The 25,103-nt window shown below is 36.7% G+C and overlaps 1 protein-coding gene and 1 long non-coding RNA gene across 10 annotated transcripts in view; one reads left to right on the top strand and one right to left on the bottom strand.

Moving 5' to 3' along the window:
* LOC126927052 (integral membrane protein DGCR2/IDD-like) overlaps positions 1-25,103 on the bottom strand; it is a 392,464-nt gene that overhangs the window by 188,737 nt on the left and 178,624 nt on the right. The gene's annotated exons all lie outside the window — the stretch shown is intronic.
* Positions 1-25,103, top strand: part of LOC126927093 (uncharacterized) — a 161,808-nt gene that overhangs the window by 109,234 nt on the left and 27,471 nt on the right. The window contains exon 1 of one of the 4 annotated variants that reach the window (XR_007715150.1): positions 16,897-17,818. The exons of the other annotated variants lie outside the window; for them this stretch is intronic. This is a non-coding gene — a long non-coding RNA (uncharacterized LOC126927093). Of the gene's footprint in view, positions 1-16,896; positions 17,819-25,103 lie in introns of those variants that run through there. 4 annotated transcript variants of the gene reach the window in all.

Raw genomic sequence — 25,103 nt, 5'->3', positions numbered from 1 at the left:
TTAACGAGCGTAACGTAGGCGTGAAAACGAAAACGTTGAGACTCTTGTGGCGTAAAAAGACTGAATTCCTCATAAAAATACAAGAAACGAGAGGAAACGTGCACATAGTTTATTCTCGACCTTGGATACATAAAACCAAAAAAAAAAAGAAAAAGAAAAAGGAACAAAAATTTTTATTGGTTATTTACCGAAACTCATTGTATCATTTTTATTACTCTATATAAAACGTAGAATCATATACTGACGAATGTTATTTCGAATTTCTAACTTCAGAACGATAATTACATATTTGAAATTACCAATAAGTGGTAGTAGCATTAAAAATATGGAATATTCAACGAGATGAAATATAGGTAAAGTATTTAAAAGAAAAAAGATTGAAACGTTCGATGTAAAACGATGAAATTAAATGATTGGATTTGAAAACTTGATTCGGTTTAATAATTCGATGAAAAAAGTATTCATCCTATGAAAAAAGAATTCATGTTCCTGTCGATATATCAACGACGTGCGCCGTTACTTCCCACTGCTCTGCCATTCAAATGCAATACTCGAATATACATGGCGAAAGAAATGGAAATTGAGCAATTTAAGGGAACGAATTACTCTCGCGTCCACGTAACTTCAAAATGTTTCACGTGTCCGTGTTTGCGAAACGAAATTCGTCGTTGTCCAACTAACACGCTTGCAGATGCTACGTTCACTTTGTTGCATATAGGGCTTAAATATATGAACAAATAGAACGGCGCAACTGTCACTAGCGTAATTTTTAAAGTGAATTAATGCATAATCTCGTCATCTACGTTTGACCATGATTATGGCAGTGATCATTGTTATATACGAATCTTCGTGCAATATATGTGAAAATTCGTGGTTGTCCAATTAACACGCTTGCAGATGCTACGTTCACTTTGTTGCATATAGGGCTTAAATATATGAACAAATAGTACTGCGCAAGTGTCACTAGCGTAATCTTAACGTGTTAAAGTGAATCAATACATAACTTCGTCATCTACGTTTGTCCATGACTACGGCAGTGGTCATTGATATATGTGAAGCTTCGAGGAGTAGATGTGAAAATTCGTCGTTGTCCGGTTAACACGCTTGCAGATGCTCCGTTCACTTTGTTCCATATAGGGCTCAAATATGTGAACAAATTGAATGGAGCAACTGTCATTAGCGTAATTTTAACGCGTTAAAATAAATTAATGTATAATTTCGTCATTTACGTTTGATCTACGTTTTTTCATCTACGTCATCTACGGCACCTACGCGAATCTTATTGATTACGTCTTTGGCAGTGTTCGTTGCTATAAATGAAACTTAATAGTTGTTGAAACCGCTCGAAAGTCGTGTTCCTAAATCATTCCCTCGTCTCGTATCGTGTTCATCAAATGGAAAAGGAGATTGTGTTTTAATGAAATCGCTTGTTACTATCAATCTTGCTGTGTCACTCGCATAGGAGAAGAAAGCGAGGAAGGAGAAAAAAATTAAGGTAAGGTCATCAATGAGCAAAATGTTTAATGTACATTAAAATTGAGTCCGCTGCAACCCTCGTGACTTTTAAAATTCCATACGTATATTGTTATACGTAACATTGCCATATTAAATATATTCGATCAAATATTCAATCTCGTTCCCTGAAAGCTGTTCCTGGATATCTGGTTGGATACTTTACGCACGGAAATAGAGAGTGTTAACAGTAACAAACCCTCTATGTAGTGTTTTTGCTTTGCTCTTTTGATCAGGTAGATGACATTTTGCTTCGAAAAACGGATATATATACCACGGATATGCACATACAGAGTATGTGTATCGATATACACATTGATATACACCTTTGTACAAAGTGTCAAAAAAGTATTTATCGCGGTATTTTTTTCAAGCCATTCTACACCTTCGATTTGATGAAAATTGGTTAAATAAGTGTAACGCAAAATTGATCTTGACCACAATTTTCAGTGTCAAATTGTTTTTCTATTGCATCATATAGTGCTCATTAGAAAGGAAAGTTCCGTTGTTTTAGAAAAAATGTTTGAAATTTCATTAATACTTAGACTGATTTTATTCATATTTTAAGGTCAAATATGGAATACAATAACATCAATACTAATATCTACTTTTTTGTGCGAATTACTTTATATTTCAATCTTCCTTGATACGCCGTGACAAGCAAAAGTGTAAACACAGCCCGTTGATTTTATGTAAAAAGCGAATGTCGAAGGTATAATGAGAAAAGAGCATTATTTGACCATTCCACAAAATAATTTACCTAAATAGTAGTTAATTCTATTGGATATAATAAACGTGAAGTAGTACTAGTGGACGAAATACCTATGTTGAAACCTTGATTCGACGAGTATAATTAATGTGCAAAACTGTAAACATGGTTTGAGATATCCATTTTTGTAAAATGTTTTGTACATTATTAATGTTAATGAAAATTAACTATTACATTTCGTTAATAATAACTTGTAGTTACTGTTACCTAATCTTTACCGATCACTTGAGAAATTAGTCTTTTACATTTATGTGTTTACTTTTTTCGCTCGTCACTGTACATGTTTAAGTCAGATATGAAATATCTGGCGTATTCCAGCGGCTTAGATTAAATCTAAGATGTTGATATCCTTAATATTGAGAATGTTGTTGGAAACTATTATGCTGCGGTCTACCATTCGTTTTTGCCTATATATACCACGGAACAAAGGATAATTTTCACCGAATTCATCCAGAGCATATTTTCTAAGTTTTACTGTATATGATTACGCCCATTATATTATATTATGTTATTACGATGTTATCTAATTAATTGTTGTCTATTTATTTTGATACTTATATTAACCATTATTTATAACATAATATACTAAATACAATTAGTATACACAATTAGTATAGGGATTAGTATAAGAAATTTTAAACAGCTTTTTTCAAAAGAACGAATCATTTACGATCCAGGGGTTTTCTGAAACTTTCGTTTCTCGTGATGAGTACTTTATGATGCAATAAAAAATTTTGTCTGAAAATTATACTCAAGATCAATTTCATGATCCATTTTCTCTAACAGATCTCCATCTTTCACAGCTATAACAAATAATTTTTTGACACTCTATACATTTAACATCGATTATAATTCTGATAATTGAAACACCGAACATTAATGTGTTTATTCACTACGCCAACACAGATAACAATTAACATTGATATATAATATATATTTGACGATATATATCTGAAAGAATAGAAATTTCATTTAATCGACTATATGACCATACTCGGTTAAGTACCAACAACGACTATCTATCAACCTTATCTTACTTCCTCAAAGATATTGAAAGACTTTAAAAATTTCAGCCATGTGATTTGGTCCTTTAAAATTTAGAAGTAATATAACGATAAAATACCATCAAAACCTTTAAATTTAACGCACGAAAACATGTCTTCTTTGCTAATGGCGTACTATAAATATAAATATTTGAATAAATATTGCGAATTTCATATTGCTAAAAGATTTATACTATTCGTTCGTAAATAATCGTCGGATCTATATTTAAGTTGAAACTGTTGCATTAGATCTCTTTTCTTACTTAAAATTATTTGGATTGGTAACTTGGATGTAACATGTAATTTGTTCTTCCTTTATAAATAGTGTACAGAAGATACCAATTCAGAGAAATGGAAGGAAAGTCTAAAAGCAAAGAAAATCTACAGGAAGATAAAACGTTCGAGCCTTGCCAGGCTATATAAGATGCTAAATAATTTCATTTTGACAATGGTCCTACATCCTACTATGCATAAATTTAATATTAATATCAGCAGGTTTCATGCCAAGTATTACATCTAACGTATAAGCACAAGCCCTGGTTTTAAATGCCTTATAGTAACACCGAAAAGATTATTCAGTTGGATGTCTGACTCAACATCAATATTTTACTTAGAAGATAATAGGTCGAGAGCATGTTGGTGGGTGGAATGGGAGATGAATGAAGGCTTACTTCTGTAAAATACGTAAAATGGTAGTCGGAATGAATTTTGGCGCTTGGGGACAGAAAAAGAGCTGACTGATACTGTCATACACCTGAATTTATAAAATTTTGAAAATCGATGTAACCTTTGAACTTTATCGTATTCTGTTTCATAGCACAAATTATTCTTCCCGAAATGTACGTTTAGTGTTATAATATATTTGACCAACGGTTCTCAAATACTAGTTTTGCAAAAGCAATGGTGGAATTGGAGCAATTCTTTCTTCTTTCATTCTTTGAATGACCTGGATTTTCGAGTAGTCTAGTGACGCTTGATCCGTACAATTAATCGATTTCTTTTTATTACACAAGTGCAAGAGATTCCGCGTTGGACGCCGATGTTGCGAGTTCGAATGCCTGGATGAGGTTGGCACTGAGTATTGGTCCGAATCTAATGTGGTTATCGTCGATGATTCACCTAAACTTGAAAAACATAGTGTATTGTGGACGCTGAGCTTAGTGATGGCAATTGTAATATTTTAATTTTTTTTATTCTATATTTTCGACTTCTTTTGTCGAGTAGAATCACCAATTTTCCGCCTGTACTATCAATTACCAACCAGCCTGTATGACAAAATTCTATTTTAAACTCCAAACTCGCCACGAGTGGCTATTTTGTTTACGAAATTAAACGAATTTAATAAATGAAATGGCAAGGAAGGAACTACAAGTGACCGTCAAACTATTTTTCTGCTTGAAAAGTAATTCGCAAAGTAATATAAAATAATACTACTGATTTGTGTCTCTTTCAGAATTTTTTCTTAATCTCTTGTTTTTTTCCTTTCAAATTTTTTATTTATTATTTATTCGGTGTCACGAAAACCGATTAAATATTAAATATCTTAAAGATAGATTGAAATGAAAGCTTGTCAGTTCTCGTTCAGTTGTCACTTCAAAGTTGTTAGTTCAAAGGTTCTGGTACATCATAAAGCAAGGGATCAAATCTTTAACTTATTACAAATTAAATCTTTTATTGTAATTACGAAAATTATGAAAGTACCAAGGGAAACAAGTAGGGAACATGAACTGCTCAACGAACCAAAGAACGGCTCAGTGACAAAATTAATACAGTAAGGATCGCAAATATTACAACATTACACTCTTACATCACATAATAGTTCTCTATACAAAAGATATATAGCGAATCGACTTTTCACAACGATAAGAATCAACAGAACCAATTAAGACCAGGCGAAACTCTCATAAGATAAGATATAGATAGATAAGAAATAAATTTAATAGTAAACACGTAGGTGAAACACTTGCTGAAATTTGCATCACTCGACACGAGCGAACCGTTCGGAAGGAAAACGCGTTCAGCCCCCAAGGCGGTGGAATTGGGATCACTTAATTAACTCCGTTTGAATCTATCTTGAATTAATTCTCGTTTAACGACCTGTGCGTATTCAACATCATATCATTTCCGACCATATCGTTCCCAGAAGATGAAACAGCACGGTAAAACAGATGTGAATACCTATCACGAGCGAAACAGAAATGCGAAGGTCCTTTGGAACGATAATAATAAAATTGCATGCATAGGAACCATGGATGGAACATAAGGCAAAGGTGTAGATGGTATTATAAGCTTTGAAACGAGCGTATAGGACGAGAGAAATTGATCAAAAAATTGAGTTGAGCCCTTTGAAGTTAGGAACAACATACTTTGATGTTTTGTTTAAAGGAGAGATATTGAGCTGTGCAAAAATTGTATAGGTTCTCTGAAGGTAAATAAGATTTTGTTGCTGAGTAAATAAACGAGATTTCAAGTTTCTCTTGAATATTGGAAATTTAAAGGTTTTGATGGTATTTTATCGTTATGTTACTTCTAAATTTTAAAGGACCAAATCACATGGCTGAAATTTTTAAAGTCTTTCTATATCTTTGAGGAAGTAAGATAAGGTTGATAGATAGTCGTTGTTGGTACTTAACCGAGTATGGTCATATAGTCGATTAAATGAAATTTCTATTCTTTCAGATATATATCGTCAAATATATATTATATATCAATGTTAATTGTTATCTGTGTTGGCGTAGTGAATAAACACATTGATGTTCGGTGTTTCAATTATCAGAATTATAATCGATGTTAAATGTATAGAGTGTCAAAAAATTATTTGTTATAGCTGTGGAAGATGGAGATCTGATAGAGAAAACGGATCATGAAATTGATCTTGAGTATAATTTTCAGACAAAATTTTTTATTGCATCATAAAGTACTCATCACGAGAAACGAAAGTTTCAGAAAACATACTTTTTGCTTCAAATAATTAAGATAAAATTTAGATACGGGGCTTTCAGCTTATGAAAGTCGAAGAGAAGATATATATTCCATTTGGTCATATTCTATTTAAATTCGTAACTACTCGTTCCATTTACGTTATTAATAAAACATTTTTATCGACAAGCTACCTAACAGAAAGACCTTTTTGTCACTCTAAATTACCTCAAAAGAAAATCCCTTGTCAAACATACCATGTTTCTCGTACGAAAATCCAAAAAAGATTTTCCAAAAAGATATATTCAGTGAACCATGATTCGTGACTGGTGAGCTTGAAAAGAGATGAAGCGTTGAAGCGTCAAAGTTGATATTCCACCAAGCTCTCGACCCTTCTATCTCAATAATCCTGATCAAAATTCGAATGAACTACCCAACGAAACGATCACCGTTTTCTATAGAATCTCTTATGCATTCTTCATTAAGGAATCGTCAGATTTTACCCCATTACGTTCTTCCATCACAATCTTCGTAATGATGAATAAAAAAATAAAAGCTTTTAAAACCCGACAGCGCTGTCATTTTCTAAAAACGTCGTCTTTATACTCCTGATGGCCACGAGCACATCCGACTACCAAATATAAAATGCATTGTGAGTGTGTCATCAGCATAATTTTCGTGAAAGGAGCAATTATTCTTGATAACTATAATTTGTAACATAGATTAAAATCGCTGATTTGATCCCTCTGATATTGTTGTCTTATGAGAGTTTCGCCTGGTCTTAATTGGTTCTGTTGATTCTTATCGTTGTGAAAAGTCGATTCGTTATATATATCTTTTGTACAGAGAAATATTATGTGATGTAAGAGTGTAATGTTGTAATATTTGTGATCCTTACTTTATTAATTTTGTCACTGAGCCGTTCTTTGGTTCGTTGAGCAGTTCATGTTCCCTACTTGTTTCCCTTGGTACTTTCATAAGTTTCGCAATTACAATAAAAGATTTAATTTGTAATAAGTTAAAGATTTGATCCCTTGCTTTATGATGTACGAGAACCTTTGAACTAACAACTTTGAAGTGACAACTGAACGAGAACTGACAAGCTTTCATTTCAATCTATATTTAAGATATTTAATATTTAATCGGTTTTCGTGACACCGAATAAATAATAAATAATAAATTTGAAGGGAAAAAGCACCGAATAAATAATAAATAATAAATTTGAAGGGAAAAAACAAGAGATTAAGAAAAAATTCTGAAAAATTCTGACACAAATCAGTAGTATTATTTTATATTACTTTGCGAATTACTTTTCAAGCATAAAAATAGTTTGACGGTCACTTGTAGTTCCTTCCTTGCCATTTCATTTATTAAATTCGTTTAATTTCGTAAACAAAATAGCCACTCGTGGCGAGTTTGGTGTTTAAAATAGAATTTTGTCATACAGGCTGGTTGGTAATTGATAGTACAAGCGGAAAATTGATGATTCTACTCGAAAAAAGAAGTCGAAAATATAGAATAAAAGAAATTAAAATATTACAATTGCCATCACTAAGCTCAGCGTCCACAATACACTATGTTTTTCAAGTTTAGGTGAACCATCGACGATAACCACATCAGATCCGGACCAATACTCAGTGCCAACCTCATCCAGGCATTCGAACTCGCAACATCGGCGTCCAACGCGGAATCTCTTGCACTTGTGTAATAAAAAGAAATCGATTAATTGTACGGATCAAGCGTCACTAGACTACTCGAAAATCCAGGTCATTCAAAGAATAAAAGAAGAAAGAATTGCTCCAATTCCACCATTGCTTTAGCAAAACTAGTATTTGAGAACCATTGGTCAAATATATTATAACACTAAACGTACATTTCGGGAACAATAATTTGTGCTATGAAACAGAATACGATAAAGTTCAAAGGTTACATCGATTTTCAAAATTTTATAAATTCAGGTGTATGACAGTATCAGTCAGCTCTTTTTCTGTCCCCAAGCGCCAAAATTCATTCCGACTACCATTTTACGTATTTTACAGAAGTAAGCCTTCATTCATCTCCCATTCCACCCACCAACATGCTCTCGACCTATTATCTTCTAAGTAAAATATTGATGTTGAGTCAGACATCCAACTGAATAATCTTTTCGGTGTTACTATAAGGCATTTAAAACCAGGGCTTGTGCTTATACGTTACATGTAATACATGGCATGAAACCTGCTTATATTAATATTAAATTTATGCATAGTATGATGTTGGACCATTGTCAAAATGAAATTACTTAACATCCTATATAGCCTGGCAAGGCTCGAACGTTTTATCTTCCTGTAGATTTTCTTTGCTTTTAGACTTTCCTTCCATTTCTTTGAATTGGTATCTTCTGTACACTATTTATAAAGGAAGAATAAATTACAAGTTACATCCAAATTACCAATCCAAATAATTTTAAGTAAGAAAAGAGATCTAATGCAGCAGTTTCAACTTAAATATAGATCCGACGATTATTTACGAACAAATAGTATAAATCTTTTAGCAATATGAAATTCGCAATATTTATTCAAATATTTATATTTATAGTACGCCATTAGCAAAGAAGATATGTTTGCGTGCGTTATCGATTTTACGCTTTTGCCATGCAAACATGGAAATTGCGATTCAAAATTGAATTTGCACTGGAAACGGTTGACGTTACGACATCAATAACATATTTCAAAAACACTGATGATATCATACGGAATCAGAGAGATTCTATGAGAAGTTAAACGCATAATCATCCTATTGTAAATAACAGGAACAGAAAGTACACAAGGAATAATACAGAATCATCCTATCATCCTATCCTACTATACAAGATTGCTTTGATTCGAGCTCAAACATAGGGAAATCTGAAAGAATTTTTCGCAGAATTTCCTTCCCCTTTGAATTGGCTTTTATACAAAACGACATTAACTTTTCAGGGAAATACCTATAGAGTGTGACGATCTATGATTTTAAATAGAGGGGTATATCTGAAAAGAGGTGGATGTAAAACGTAGCATATAAAACGTAGATCAAATCTTTATTCAAGGATTTTTTCTCTTCGCAGAGAATCAGGTTTTCAAGAACGATCGAATATGTATGCACTTGATTTACATGTGAAGTTGTCATTAAAAATATTGTTGCGTTTAAAAAGATAAATATTGATTTAAATTTAATGAAATTGTTAGTCCAATTGTTTTAAGCTTAAAGATATGTAGGTGTCACATTTATATATTGAAAACCTGGGAGCGGCATTAATTAACAAACCTAGACACGCGCACACGTACTTTAAAACCATGCTTGAAAATCGATATTCCCTGAAACAATGCATCGTTCTGCGCTTCCAATTTATTTTCGCACGAAGAATCAGTCCATTCATCGTTGCCGTCACCATCGCTACTGTAATCTATATTACTCGAATAAATTCTATATCTTGATTGGAAAATCGCATATTTTAACGAACTTTCTGTGTTTTTTTTTATGATTTTAATTGGCAATTTCCGAAATTGAACTATAGCTTGAGAATAAACCGATAATATTTGAGGGTATATATACATACATCATGTTTTTGATGGGTTTTGTAGTAAAATAATTGTAGAAAAAGCAAACTTTTTAAGAACAAATTACCATATTCGAGTAATAAATTATAGAAAATTACCAATGTAATTTAAAACTTAAAAAGAAGAATCTATTACACGTAATAAAGAGAAGGACTTGTTCACGAACGGTAATTCAACAAATACAGTCGTTGCAGAAACATAGTTTTACAAGGGAGAAGAATCTCTCTAGGAACTCGACGATGTCACGTCAAGCGAAAATTCAATAAAGTGATTACTAACCGTATTACCAGCGGCAATCGTGTTGCGGCAATTCGTAAATAAGTTAGTCGTCTATTTGGAGAAACGTCGCTGGCAATATCGTCACATTTTAATTACGTCAGCGCTATCAATTGGTCTTGGAAGAAAGTTTTCCATTATGTACTTTTGCCCACGGCGTCGTTCCAACAAATGAATCCGAGTTTTGAATCGCTTTCTCTTATATCACGAATTTGTAACGGTGTTTCTTCAAACTATAAACGATTGTAATGAATGTCTTTGCGTACAAAGACCGATACCTGGTTTGACTAGAAGCTTTAGCTAATTAGTGCCCCAGTTAATTTGGATGTTCACTACCACGCCACTTCCCCCCCCCCCCCAAAGTGGCTTGGTGTCCTCCACGTAAAAAAAAAGAAAAAGGAAAAAAAGAAAAAGAGAAAGGAAAAAAAAAGAAAAAGGGAAAAAAAAGAAAAAAAGAAAGGAAAAAAAAGAAAAAGAAAAAGGGAAAGAAAAGAAAAAAAGAAAGGAAAAAAAAAGAAATAGAAAAAGGGAAAAAAAGAAAAAGAGAAAGAAAAAGAAAAAGAAAAAAAAGTTAATTTGGATGTTATAAAATGTAATATAACCAAGAACTTATCTTCTGCTTGGTAGTCGCATAAGAGAAGACCGAGCCATTGAATCGCTCAAATAGATTAGCTGATTCGCTTAACGTATTTTTACTTCCGATGACGTAAACAAGAGCAGAAAGTACACAAGTAATAATACAGAAATGTCAAATGTACAGAGGAATAGATTTCGTTAAATCATTAGAACGTAACATCTCCTTATAATTCTATTTGTGTATAGCAAAATAGCTTGTGTGCTTTCATGAAATATAATTGATATTTAGAAGCTCTCATGTAGGTAGATATATAACTCGTGTTAATTAGTAATTTAACAATACATCATAACAACATATCATTTTCGTTTCTTCGTTTATCTCGTTATGCGCGTAAACGAATGTGTAAATAAAGACATATAATCAACGATAACATGTAGTGGCAAGCATGATAATTATCGACAAAGGAGAATATTGGTGAAATGATTGTGGGTGATTTCACTCGGTGTATCGGTAAATAAACTTTGATAGACATTGCCGGTGGATTCGCTGTCGGTGAAATCGTGTCGATGAAATAATTGTCAGTGATTTAAAGATAACCCAATTTATTGATCTCCCCTTCATAGAGTTGTACGTCTCTCTATAATACATACTCTACCTGGAAGGGCTGAAACATTTAGCTTAGTCACACTAAACTGGATTGGACTGCAAGTAAGAAGATTGAAATGCAAAATTCACGTGTGAGCGCAACGGTTTAGATGGAAAGTTCGATAAGGCGATTATGTATATTAACCCGAAAGAAAGCTCATGGCTTTGCAACGCGTTACACGCAACACGGAATTTCCCTCGCTGAAATAATCCTATTACAACGATACGATTTTCCTTAACAAATCTCGCAATGTAATTCTCCCTCTACAACTTTTTATTAGGTTTGAAACACGAGAGTTTCGAAGCTCTGCAAAGTCTCGCGAATCTAGATGTCGAGTTTCAACGTATTTTCGCTTCTTATTTTATAGCTGTTAATAGTTATTATCTCACTCTGCACGTACATCAAACGGTTACTTATGTAAATCCAAAGGAAACGGAAACAACCGAGAATAATTGAGGATAATTCGAATACGTACCGATTAGTAAAGTGTTTGGCAAAGAAAAAAAAAAAGGAAAATTGTATCGGAGAAATAGGGGAAAAACGGTGGCGTACATCAAGCAATCTTTATGGCTGTAATACATTTATTATTCATTTATGTTCATTTTCTATCGCGTCACAGACCTTGAAATAACTGGCAGAACGAGCATATAAATCTTGTATCGCTCGACCTGACTTCTCCCGATGGAAAAATATTCACCAGCCTGGGATCGTGCATCGCTAATTACTCCGTTCTACTTTTCGAACGCGTTTCCATCCATACAGAAAAGCAAGAAGGCAAACTCTATCGCACAGTCATGAAGAGATGCAAAAGCAAGAAACCAACCAACGACATGCCGATCGACATGGTGAAAGCAGTCCTACAGAGGCTATTCACCATGGGACACGGATCCTCCCATTATGAGGGCCGCGAAGAGGCAGAGACCGAAGAAGAAGAAGACATCAGCTTCAGCGTCGTCATCGGCGAAGGCGATGTGGACGATGGCGCCGGAAGAATGAACACCAAGATGGCTGCAGGAGTCGATGGAAGACTCCTGGACTGCTGGAAGCAGGAGCTGGAAGCAAGCTGGAAACAGACTGCTGGAAGACGGCCAGAGTAATACTGCTAAGGTAGCCGGGAAAGGATCCCAGTCTCCCTAACGCGTATCGGCCGATAAGCATACTCCCAACCATGAGCAAGATCTGGGAAAAATGCTTTAAGAAGATCATCGAGAGATGCATCGGAACGGACCCGTTCCATCGGAGGCAGTATGGGTTCAGAAAGAAGAATTAGCTTAGCGAATACCGATAAGAACAGGAAGAAGCAGAAACGGGCACAACGAACGGCCCTGTGCATAACAACGACGGCATACTGTACCGTCTCCGACGCGGCACTTTGCGTGTTGACCGGGAATCTCCCGATCTACATAAAGATAAAGAAGCTCGGAGAGACTTACGAGTGGAACAAGATCCATAAGACCAGGATCGGCGCGGATGACGGCAACGAGCTGAAGGAGGAACTGGAGGCGCAAGGAAATTAATACCGAGTGCCCTGATATTTACCAAAAAGAAGATGGACATCGATCATCACACCATGCAGCTGTTAACCGGGCATGGGAGTGTGGCGGCACGCGACACTAACTAGAGTCGGACGACGGCAGCGACATCTACAGCTCCCAGTGACAATTACAGCGGACCAGGCCCAACTACTACAACTATCACGCACGTCCAATAAATATATCACGCACACACGGCCACCTCTACATTGGTGACCCCGACGTGATCGACAGCAAAACTGAGGTCTGACCGTGATAGCATTACTGAGAACTTCCATCATCGCGAATCTAGACCTGTGGCAAGCTGGACCCTACCGCTACGACGAACACGGAACGGCCCTTCCTTCAACAAAAACTCGACCCCTCACCGCCGACTCACGCATGCAGGTGACTGGGTACGAAACGATGACCGACCAAGCCAGGAGTGATGTGGCCGTCGCAAAAGTTCATGGGCATTACCACTAGCACGTCATACTAAAAAATGGAACAGAGGCCTACGACCGTACGCGGAACGCCCGCACCGTACTGACAGGTATCCACCGCCACATTGAAGACTTCGAGCAACATCCGCACGAATTGGACAACAATTGGACAATTGGACGGTTTATTACACTAAGATTCTAACGCTATCACTGGTAAGGGGTACTGTGGCGGCACTCGACAAGCCAAGTACCACCACTCGGCACTAACTAGTGTCGGACGACGGCAGCGACATCTACAGCCCCCAGTGACAATTACAGCGGACCAGGCCCAACTACTACAACTATCACGCACGTCCAATAAATATATAACGAACACACGGCCACCTCTACAGGAGTTTTGGGGTCTATAGGAAGAGGATTGGCAAGAGCAGCGACAGCAACTGTCTCGACTGTGAAGACCCTAACGACGATGCAGAGCACGCCCTCTTCACGTGCCCGAAGTGAACGTACAGAAGGATTGAGCTGGAGAACGCTCTTGGCGAGAACATAGACGTGGACAATCTGATCGCCACGGTGACCGCCAAGAACGAGAGCTGAGATAAATTCAGGTAATTTCGCAAGACCGTCATGCCTCACAGGAGGGTGACAGCGAAGGCCTTGAAGGAAGCAAGGAGGAGAACGAGAGCAACAACAACTACGCGGAGCAGTGAAGGCAGAGATACAAGACAACAAAGAACCACAGAAGGAGATCAGCCCAGTATTCTGAACTAGCTGAGAAGATGACGAGAGCAATACAGAATATACAGAATAACTGCCTGAAGAAGAAGATACAACGGGGCATGAAAGGACAACCCTGATGACTGCCGACAGGTTTTACCGGGGTTGTCTGTCCTCGAAGCAAAGGAAAAAGGAGGAGGGGTTTTTAGTGGGTATGGCAACAACATCCGCCCGAGTCCCACATAACCCAGTGATGCGGATCACTGGGTATGCGTAACAGCATTTTCCCCTCCTCACGCAAAAAAAAAAAAAAAAAAAAAAAAAATAAACTATCACACTCTATCAATTTTAAGTTGATAATTTCGTTATTATATAATTTTTCTTAGTCTAAACTGAATCCAGGAAGAAGAACTTTCATCCAATTACATACTTCATTAATTCATGAATTATATTCGTTACCGTACGTACAAAAAGAAAGTTGACTGATATAAAAATTCAAAGGATAGAATTTCTAAGCTCGCGATTGGAAACAGATTCAGTTCAATGGTTTAATTTGCCATTTAATTGAATTCTCTGGCAATTTCAGCGAACTGTGGGCTTTAAAAGTGTCCCGCATTCAAACGCAAGACTTCTCCTCCACCTTTCCTTTCTTTCAATTCCAACCTCAAGTAATTGACCAATTAATTCGACGATATATTTACATGCTTGCAAGGGATTCAAACAACTTCGTTGCGTTAAATTCGCAATTATAACCAACAGGAATGTCTCAATCAATGTGCAGCTCGAAACAAATAAAAGATAATTAACTTTTCAATATAACGATTGATATGTTTGATGAAGAAAAATCTATGAATTTTTAAAAACGTCTCCTAGTACATTTAGCATTTTTATAATAAAAACTTAGAACATACACGCACACATATACTATTCCATGAAATGATTTGCACAGCAATGAGTCTAATCCTATCATATTATAAAGGGATGAACGAACTTTTCCTAATAAATATAACTTTATACAAAATCTTGTTTAAAAAAATTAGTTTTTTATTCTCATTAAATTAATTTAATATCAGAATATATAATTTTAGTCGTTATCAAAATTTTATGTCAAATGCGTTCATAGATACATATATAAATAAATGTATCCTATGTATCCTATGTATTTATTGCAACTGAAATCTTAACTTAAATATTTATTAACAATATTCTGACGAATATGCAATGAAAGATAAAAACAACTTTATTTTTCTTATAGAATGTCTCATGCTTCTTACTCATTTTATGTTTCTCGTTGTCAGTGCGTAACTACTTATCAGCCGCAGGAATGCTAAGTTTTACTACTGAGAAACGAAGAGACATATAGATGCAAATATACGCTATCTCGCGTGAAAAAACATCAGATACATTAACCAGAAGGAATATCCGATACATATAAAATTCATAGCGTAGTTATTTATACATACGGAATATTTATTTCTGTATGAAATATTCTTTCTTCTGAATTCTTATTATAAATGTATGTCCATTTCCTACCTTAAAATGTCTCTCCTTTGAAAAACTCCATTTAAATATAACGATCAACAAAATATTACCAATAAATATATTAAAACGAGATGCTGAAAGAACCTTTTAATGAAGTACAAATGATTATTTCAACTTTAATTCTGTTAAATTTGAATTGAATCATTTATAAACCGAACAGGTGTATAAAATTTTATTGCGTAAAAATCGTGAAGCTGAAAATTAGGAACGAATAACGAATGGGTAACCTAGTTTCATTAAAAGGTACGTGTACGCCGATCCGCGTAACAACTTCGACACTCCAATTATTATAAAGCATGTATCCTTCAGAGATTTTTTGCGCGAACGCAAGATACCTTTTACACGTGCAACTGAATAAGTGGAACGTGATTTTCAATATTTCTTCTTGTAGAACTTGTAACAACGTAACTGTTTCACGAATATTTTCCCTGACAGTTTTACAACGATGCGTAGAAATCTCCTTTTCTAATTAATAATTTCAGCATTTCTCTGAACAGTTTCGTTGCGATTAAAAAATATACAAAGCTTACGACGTGGTTGTTTAAAAATATTTATATGGAACAAGATTTCGAATTTGTCACATCAATCGCGATCTCAGCAGGTGTAAATTAATTCGTTCTAATGAACGAATAAATTAAACGGCTCGTGACAAAAATTATCCCGGTCCATGTTTGTCTTTCTAAAACTAATTCAAGGCGAGTTAAATGAATCGCTGTGTACAATATTCGCGCAGCATGTGCTTTAACGACCAGCATGCAAGCGTTAACGGTGTACTTATTAATTAACGGTAACTTATTAATTAATTAAATTCGTGTATATCAAGTTTCCTATCATTTAATAATTTCGTGTAACTACAGAGATTTGATACTATGAAATGAAATATAAAACTTGGTAAAAAAACGCGCTTCGTTAGGAAATGAGGGTGATGATGCAAATATTTTTTGTAGCCATTATATAGAATTTCGATGGTATAATTAATCAGTATCAACTTACCAGCCCCTGACGGGACGAAAGTGACGAAAATAATTTGCAAACAGATGAAGATTGCAAGTATTTTCGAGTCCTTCATGGTTGTAAAAAATCAGGTAATGTTGTCGCTGTAGAATATGGGAAAATCAGGCGTTTCAATATCAGTTGTGCTGGCACTGGGGTGCGTAGACCAGAAATATCTGCGACAAAAATCAGAATACATTTGTTTTCGCATGATTGGATCAATTTTGTGTAGGACTAAGCTGATTGAACCTAACACGGGATAATTGTCCACCTTACGACCATAACAAGCCCGCTTGATTCCCTGTAAGTGCTTGAAATTGATGCTTGTATTCTTTCCAGATTAACAAGCTTTGCCCCCACCCCCCCTCCCTCTCTATTTCCTTAGATCGAGTTAGACTGCCACAACATATTATCTTTCTTCTTTTCTTTTCTTTCGATCTTTTAAAGCCTTAAATCGCTGGTTATTACAGTGTATACATTCAATTACCCTGTAAGTCGTAAGTACATGTTTTACGTTATTTTTCATTTTCCAGCTAAATTCCACAAAAACAAGAAATATACTTCCAACGTGTTTTCACATGTCTCTAGCAAAGATCTCAAAAACAAGTTGCGGCGCAATTTAAAACGACAAATAGCACCGCGTGTCTCGTTGTGGCAACGCACGTGTAACGTAAATCACATCAGAGACCAGGACACACACACACACACCGCGGGCAGGATGGTGTCCCGGTTGGCATACTTCGAACCCGATGGACCGATGAGGGAAACACATGGCGACCTTGGCGACAATGTATATTGCCGGAGTACCTGAGGATTCATTTATGGACTAACGGTCCTTCCACCAAATGTTCTAGAAGCGTAGCAACGGTCACGTACGCCTACAGGGTAGTGGGGATAATGAGGGAGCAGATGTCACCGAAAGTAAAAAGATTGTAAGAGACTCAGTCTCGTACGGTCACGGCTAGAGCTCAGAAGTGTCTTATAAGTGTATAAACGAAGGAAAAATAAAGTTTTCTTCTTTCTTTTAAATTTCCTTTTATTTTACGTGACACACGCTTCGTCAGCTTTTTAAAAGCGCTCTCTGTCTGCTTTTTTCTCTCTTCACCGCCTATTCGTTTTTTCTTAACGTGTGAAACCGTTTTTACGAGGACGGGAGCACAGAAATGACGTACTGGCAATTCTGTTTCGTGATGACACAAGCAGCCCGGTTTCAGTGAATTAAACCTGGCCCCAAGCTTCCAATTATCTCTCCCTTCCTTTCCTTTATTTTTCCCTTCTATATCGAGTTTGAGGTTTTCTAAATTTCCATTACAATCAACTATGGCTTTTCTCTATTTTATATGTTAGCCGATGATTCATGGCAAAAGCGTCGGCTGTAAAAATATTTGGAGTTGCAACAGCAACAAGTGTGCTTTCTCAAACAGAAAATATTGGAAGCGTACTCGTTGGCAAAACAGTTCACGGATAGTTCGTCCTCTGCTTGTTATTTGTTTCAATACCGTTAGCAAATAAATTCATGAAACATAGTGTGTTTCAACCGTTCGCAGAGAGACGCGATCGCTAGATAACGCGTCAACGAGAGTCGTAAATTCTCGTTACGATTAAACAATCGATGCCACGAACTGATTGATCCCCTATTTCTATTACGAGAATAGAGGTGGTTAGGTTTGAGTGTATACGAACAACTATACTGGGTTGGTTGATAAAAGTTTAATAAAAATAACGAAACAACAAGTTCAGTCAAAGATCAACAATTATAAACGAAAAAGATAACAGTCAAGGTTTGTTTAGCGGTTTGCTTATAACGAGACCTATCGCACAAGCAACAGCTTGAGACAGACGTTATGTGTTAGATTCGATTCAATGTGTAACGTTCGACGCGTCACAAGGAACTGATCGACTTTAGATGATTTCTTTGTCTCATCTTTAAGACGACCCCCACTATACTTAGGTCACGCCACCGTTCGCGCCTATGATCACGTATGTCTATTCTTGCGTGGAAAACGTAACGGACAAAATTCGACGTTTCGAGAACTCGCTGCTTGGCGATAGCTATGCGCTCGTCGATACATTGTATATGATCCTGGGGTCAGATAAGACGATCCGACTGCGACATTATAGGGCCGCGAGCGACGGTTAGAAAATACAGCCCGTGGTAAGCCTCGTGGCGTAACATTGAGGTTATTATTTCTAATGTATTTTTCCAGTGTTCTGCCTCGAGGTGTAAGGTTTCTTGACCCTCATAGCATGTGCTTTGAGTTGTAGTCTCCCGCTGCGATGTACTTGTCCCCTAGGTCCTGGAAGTATTCTTCCCACATTTGTGATGTTATTTTGTGTCGCGGAGGCACATATACTGCTGACAACTGGAAGTAGTTGCTACTAGTTTGAACTGTAACGGTGGTTGCTTGTAAATATCCTTTGTTAACTTGGTTGTGTAGATAATGTTTGATATCGTTTCTGACTATCACTGCTGTCCCTCCGTGAGCTTTTCCTGAGGGGTGTTTGGTATCATATATGGTGTAGTATGGTATTTTCAAGTAGCTTTTTGTAGTGAAGTGTGTTTCTGAGACAAGTAGTATGTCTATGTTGTTATTGTATATGAATGTTTTAATTTCGAGGGCCCGTTGTTGTAGGCCGTTTGAGATCCAGGCTGCTATTTTTAGAGTATCCGTTTTTATTTTTTGCTTAGCACGTATGTAATTAGTTGTAGCATGACTGTGATTTGTTGGGTTTGCTGTCTGAGTACTGCGTTTTGTTCGCTTATCATTCTGGTTAGCATTTCGGTGTTCTTTATGGATTGTTTGAGCAGTTCTTTGATTTCTTCAGTGTCATTGTTATTATTGCCGTGGTATTGGTTGTCTGTATGTGTCGGTTGGCTGGTTACTTGAGCGTAGCTTAGACCACCAATGGTGTTGGTGCTGATGGGTTTGGTGTTTGTTGCTTGCTCTGTATTTGGTATTATTTCGGGTTTTGTGCTGTCCTGTTGGGCTTGTGTGTTGGTGATTGTCCTGCTTCGTAGGGGCGGGAACAGTTTGCGTTGTAATTGTTTCCTAGCTTCGCAACCTTTATAACTGGCTGGGTGTTTTCCGTTGCAGTTGTAGCATTTAACCTCCTCTATTTTTTCCGTTGATGGGCAGTGTATCGTAAGATGATTTTTTGCGCATTTAACGCATGCCGGGGTTCTATTGCAATAGTTTTTAGTGTGTCCGTATTGTTGGCACCTTATGCATTGTGGGATTTCTTTTTTACGTCTAGGTGGCTCCACTTTTTCTATTGTGTTTAGTAATTTTTCTATATCGTATACTTCTTTGTTGTTGTTTCTAGGTTCTAGTTCAACTAGGAATGGCGGTAATGGTTGTTTGGTATCGTATTTGTTGATGTTATTAATTGTCCTTACCTGGTGTCCGATTTTTGCCAGTTCTTCACTTATTTTTCCGGTATTTGTTTTTCGGTGTAGTCCCCTGATTACTGCTTTGTAGCTTCTGTCAGTTTTGAGTTGGAAAGTGTGATATGCTGCGTTTTTTCCCTTTAGTGATCTTGTAATTTTTCTGAATATTTCTGGGGTGTTGGTTTGCACTTTCACCTGGTCTATTTTTATCTGTTTGATGACATAGTTGTCTTTCCCTGCAGTGTTGTTTAGGAGTTCGATGAGGGGGTCGATTATTTTCGCATCTATGTATATCGGTGGTGGTTTGGGAATGCGGTTTGTCGGACTTTCCGTTGGGTCCGTTGCTGCCTCTTCTGGCAGTGCGCTGAATGGATTATGCAGCTTGATATCTTGTAGCCACTGTTTTTTTTTCAAATGTATCAATTTTCCTCGCGCTTGCGAGCGGGGTTACCTTCCGTTTTTTGCTGGAGGTTGCCACCGTCCAGCTTTCTTCCTGGTGTATTGGTATGTTTTGCTCCCCGTCGGATTGTGTTGCTTCCATAATATCGTCTTTTTTCTCTACATATGTAGTGTCTGTAGCTCTATTTATGAAATATGTTTCACCTGAATTAACTATTTTTATTGGTGGAATCTGCATGATTCCACGTTTTGTAGATGGGCGTTTGCTTTGTCCCTTTCTCTTCCCTCTTGCCGCACTTTCACTGGAGCACTGTTTCACACGTCCGTTTAGGTCGCCTGCCCAGGCGGAACTGTGTTATAAAGTAACACTGCTAGCGTGCGGATCTGGACCAGCTCAAATTGTATTCCTGTATTCCATTATCAAGTCAATTTATATTTTGTATCTTACACTTCATCCACGCGTTTTTCTCTCTTTATATACTGAATAACCTCAGCAGGTTATAGGCCCAGGGCTGTAAAGTGTAAGATAGCAACGCGAAGTGAATAAATTGTCAAAGTATTGTGCTTAGTAAAGTAAGTGATAGAGCTAAAATGGAATCAGCAAGTGCGAAGATCGAGATGTTACGTGGCGAAGAAAACTGGCTCCAGTGGCGTTTTGTCATGCGTACACTTTTGGAGGGAGATGACGACCTGATCAACGTGTGTGAAGGAAATCTGTGTCATCCAGGTAACAGTGCGGAGAAAGAAATCGCCCGTAAAAGATTTTTGAAGGCAGATCGGCTAGCGAGAAAATTAATTGTGACCTCAGTAAGAAGGAAACCGTTGGATCTTCTTTTATGTTGCACAACAGCACATGAAATGTGAAAAAAGTTGAATACAGTATATGACATGAAGTCGGATGAGAATCTAAGTATGGTCCAGAAGCAGTTCTTCAATTTTAAATGGGAAGAATCTGAAAATGTATCTTACAACTTATCAAAGTTGGAATTGATAGCGGCGAAGGTGAAACTCTTGGGAGTGAAATTGGCGAGAAAATGCTGATAACACGCATTTTATCGGTGTTACCGAACAAATTTGACCATTTTCACAGTGCGTGGGATTCAGTGGAAGAAGAAAAGAAGACCTTAGACAGGCTTAGTACCAGGCTGATGACGGAAGAAATCAGATGGAAGAAAGACGATCAGGAAACATCGGTGGCGCTGGTAACAAAAGATAGCAATTATAAAAGGGAACAGCAGAAGCAGTCAAGCAAACGTGAATACGAGAAACAAGGTCCAAGCTGTTTCAACTGTGGAAAAGTTGGTCATCTAAGTAAGGATTGCTTTAGATGCTTTACATGCAAAAGGAAAGGCCACACCAGCAAAAATTGCTTCAAAAATAAGAAATGAAACAACAGCAGAGACAACCAGGAACCCAGAATTGAAAATCGAGATCACAGCGGAATTGGTCTATTAGGAAGCACCTCAACGATACAAGTGGCAAACCATGATGCTTGGATAATCGACTCAGGAGCTACGAATCACATGACAGGACGACAAGAATGGTTCAGCGTCTTCGAAAAATTCGATAACACGGTAAAGATAGAAATCGGCGATGGTACGTTCATGGATGCGTACGGCAAAGGAAAAATCAAGGTAGAGACTTTCGTGGACGGCAAATGGGTAGCATGTACAATGAACGATGTCTTGTATGTATCAGGTATGAAAAGAAATCTATTTTCCATTAGATCTGTTGCAAGAAGAGGTATAGATCTCTGTATTATAAGGGAAGGGAAAAACTGCATGTTTTTACAAAATCAGAAAATAATAGCAAGGGGTTCTGTTATTGGAAATTTATATAAGGTCGACATGCGAGTTATCATACCGTCAGTTTGTAATCTTAGCAATAGAGCGGAGTCAAACGCGGACACACTGCAGTTATGGCACGAACGGCTATGTCATCAAAACATCAGACACGTTAAGGAATTTTTAAAGAATTCGAATATAAAAGTTGTAGAGGATAGTAACTTTTTCTGTGAAGGTTGCGTGTACGGGAAACACCATAGATCGAGTTTTCACCAGAAAACCAAGCGTGCGACTAAACCTCGCGAAATTATTTATACGGATGTATGTGGACCCATGGAAGTGGAGTCATTAGGCAAAAAATTGTATTTTCTTGCGTTTAAAGATGATTTTTCCAAATTCACAAAGATTTACTTCTTACGACATAAGTCAGAAGTAGTCGAAAAGTTAAAAACTTTTTGCATAGAAGTTGAAAATCAATTCAATGATAAGATCAAAGAAATTCATAGTGATGGAGGGAAAGAATTCAAAAATAAAGAAGTTAAAGAATTTTTAAGAAGTCAGGGAATTAAGCATACGATTAACGTCCCATACACTCCTGAACAAAATGGCGTCGCAGAAAGAGAAAATAGAACAATAGTAGAAGCAGGAAGGTCGATGTTATATTCGAAATCTAATCTACCGCTGTTTTTATGGGCCGAAGCCATGAACACCGCAGTGCATGTCATAAATAAGACCGGCCGACAAGACAAGACAAGAAAACACCATATGAACTGTGGTACGGGAAATCGCCAGATGTAGAAAAGTTTAGAGTTTTCGGTACTGAATGCTTTGCACACATACCTGCGGAAAAGAGAAGGAAATTGGACAGAAAGGCTAACAAAGGATATTTGGTAGGCTATCTAGATGACGGACGAGGGTATCGAGTGTACGTGCCGACCGTAAGAAATGTAATATTAAGCCGTGACGTAATATTTAAGCCCGAATTAGAAACTGAAAAATTCGTTAATTTAAGTTTACCGAAAATTGTCGAGCTCGAAGATGTGCGTGCACAGAGCGATAGAGTATGTACGTATGAAAGTGCAGAGAGTGAAACTGAAAAACAACCTTTTATAACTAGCGAGAATGTGAGACAATTGAGAGATAGAGATAAGATCAAGCGAACCGATTTTTCTGGTAACCCAGTAACGTACGTAGCGAAAAAATTACCAGTGGATTTTAACGAAGCGATGAGATCCGAAAAGAAAGAAATTATGTGGCTAAAGAAAATATTTCTCGAATGCAAAATAGAGATATTTAAGTATATGCTATGTGTAGACAATACTAGTGCCGTAAAATTAATTAAGAATCCTGAATTCCATCAAAGAAGTAAGCATATTGATGTAAGATACCACTTCTTGCGAGATTTATACAATAGAGGCGAAATTGATGTAACATATGTAACAAGCGAAGAGCAACTGGCAGATATATGTACAAAAGCGTTGCCAAAACCAAGATTTGAATATTTAAGACAAAAGTTAGGTTTGAAAAATAAAAAGGATGTTAAGAGGTAATTGTTTATAGAGATGTAGAGTTTTTAGGGAGGGTGTCGAAGTGACTATCACTTCTAATATATATATATAAAAAAAAAAACTCTACATGATCTGTTTAGTCTTCTCGTAGTTTTTTTAGTAATAAATTAATTTGAATGGAAAAGAGAAAGGCAGCTGGCAAATGTATTTGTGAAGACATTGACAAAATCAAGGTTCAGATATTTACGACGAGAGTTAGAAAATATACAGATATAATTGTTTGTTGGGATGTAGAGTTTTAGGGAGGGTGTTGAAGTAGTCACCACTTCTAGGAAAACTCCACATCTGGTCTTTTTAACTTTCTCAAGCGCTGAAGCCATCGACAGCACATAGACAAAAGAATAGCAGGGAGGCAGACCATAAACTCTAGACAGGCGACGTTGGCTTCGGGGTTTTCAGTCATAAAGTAACACTGCTAGCGTGCGGATCTGGACCAGCTCAAATTGTATTCCTGTATTTCATCATTAAGTCAAATATATACTTTGTATCTTACACTTTATCCACGCGTTTTTCTCTCTTTATATACCGAATAACCTCAACAGGACGAAAGCTGGAAGCTAGCGAAGGCTAGCAGAAAACGCAAAACAACTCCAGACATAAGTGCCATAGAAAACCCAGCTACAGAAAAGCAGCGATGGCTGCAAGAATTACCATTAAGCAACTCCTTCAGCTCACTAACAGAAGAAACAGACGCTGACACCATAAATAAAACCACAATCCAAACAAATCATATTACAAAACCACCACCAATTTTTGTTGAGGCCCAAATAATAGACCCGCTCATCGATCTACTAAATAATCTAGACGAGAAAAACAACTACACAATAAAGCAAACAAAACTGGAACAAGTAAAAATTCAAACAAACACCCCAGAAACATTTAGGAAAGTTATAAAAGCATTAAAAGAAAAAAAATGCTATTTACCACACGTATCAGCTAAAAACTGAAAGGAGCTATAAAATTGTCATAAGAGGATTGCATCCTAAAACGAACATATATAAACTAAGCGATGAGTTAGCAAAAATTGGTCATCAAACAAGAACAATAAACAATATAACAAGATTCGACACAAAGCAACCATTACCACTATTCTCAATAGAACTGGAACCCAGAAACAACAACAAGGAAATATATGATATCAAACAAATACTAAACACAATAGTAACAGTGGAACCACCACGACACAAAAAAGATATACCTCAATGCATGCGGTGTCAACAATACGGACACACTAAAAATTATTGCAACAGAAGCCCAACTTGCGTCACGTGCGCAAAAAACCACTTAACTATACACTGCCCATATTCTGGAAAAATAGAAGAAGTTAAATGCTATAACTGTAACGGAAACTACCCAGCCAGCTATAAAGGATGTGAAGTAAGAAAACAATTACAACGTAAACTGTTCCCGCCCCTACGAAGCAGGACAATCACTAACA

Source organism: Bombus affinis, unplaced genomic scaffold (assembly GCF_024516045.1).
Source record: "Bombus affinis isolate iyBomAffi1 unplaced genomic scaffold, iyBomAffi1.2 ctg00000070.1, whole genome shotgun sequence".
Taxonomy (NCBI): Eukaryota; Metazoa; Arthropoda; class Insecta; order Hymenoptera; family Apidae; genus Bombus; species Bombus affinis.
This window is presented reverse-complemented; position numbering and strand designations above follow the sequence as displayed.